We start from the raw sequence: 1381 nt of genomic DNA, 5'->3' as shown, positions 1-1381 counted from the left end.
GGATCCACCCTGTAAACCTCATTAGTAAGTAGAGAAGGAGAGTCATTTATTTTGGGATCCACCCTGTAAACCTCATTAGTAAGTAGAGAAGGAGAGTCTCATTTATTTTGGGATCCACCCTGTAAACCTCATTAGTAAGTAGAGAAGGAGAGTCATTTATTTTGGGATCCACCCTGTAAACCTCATTAGTAAGTAGAGAAGGAGAGTCTCATTTATTTTGGGATCCACCCTGTAAACCTCATTAGTAAGTAGAGAAGGAGAGTCATTTATTTTGGGATCCACCCTGTAAACCTCATTAGTAAGTAGAGAAGGAGAGTCATTTATTTTGGGATCCACCCTGTAAACCTCATTAGTAAGTAGAGAAGGAGAGTCATTTATTTTGGGATCCACCCTGTAAACCTCATTAGTAAGTAGAGAAGGAGAGTCATTTATTTTGGGATCCACCCTGTAAACCTCATTAGTAAGTAGAGAAGGAGAGTCATTTATTTTGGGATCCACCCTGTAAACCTCATTAGTAAGTAGAGAAGGAGAGTCATTTATTTTGGGATCCACCCTGTAAACCTCATTAGTAAGTAGAGAAGGAGAGTCATTTATTTTGGGATCCACCCTGTAAACCTCATTAGTAAGTAGAGAAGGAGAGTCATTTATTTTGGGATCCACCCTGTAAACCTCATTAGTAAGTAGAGAAGGAGAGTCATTTATTTTGGGATCCACCCTGTAAACCTCATTAGTAAGTAGAGAAGGAGAGTCATTTATTTTGGGATCCACCCTGTAAACCTCATTAGTAAGTAGAGGAGAGTCATTTATTTTGGGATCCACCCTGTAAACCTCATTAGTAAGTGGAGAAGGAGAGTCATTTATTTTGGGATCCACCCTGTAAACCTCATTAGTAAGTGGAGAAGGAGAGTCATTTATTTTGGGATCCACCCTGTAAACCTCATTAGTAAGTAGAGAAGGAGAGTCATTTATTTTGGGATCCACCCTGTAAACCTCATTAGTAAGTAGAGAAGGAGAGTCATTTATTTTGGGATCCACCCTGTCATTTAAACCTGTAAACCTCATTAGTAAGTGGAGAAGGAGAGTCTCATTTATTTTGGGATTTAAACCTCATTTTGGAGAGTCCATTTATTTTGGGATCCCCTGTAAACCTCATTAGTAAGTGGAGAAGGAGAGTCTCATTTATTTTGGGATCCACCCTGTAAACCTCATTAGTAAGTGGAGAAGGAGAGTCTCATTTATTTTGGGATCCACCCTGTAAACCTCATTAGTAAGTGGAGAAGGAGAGTCTCATTTATTTTGGGATCCACCCTGTAAACCTCATTAGTAAGTGGAGAAGGAGAGTCTCATTTATTTTGGGATCCACCCTGTAAACCTCATTAGT

Source organism: Oncorhynchus gorbuscha, linkage group LG23, assembly GCF_021184085.1.
Source record: "Oncorhynchus gorbuscha isolate QuinsamMale2020 ecotype Even-year linkage group LG23, OgorEven_v1.0, whole genome shotgun sequence".
Taxonomy (NCBI): domain Eukaryota; kingdom Metazoa; phylum Chordata; class Actinopteri; order Salmoniformes; family Salmonidae; genus Oncorhynchus; species Oncorhynchus gorbuscha.
The sequence above is the reverse complement of the archived record's forward strand: the minus strand, read 5'-3'. Positions refer to the sequence as shown.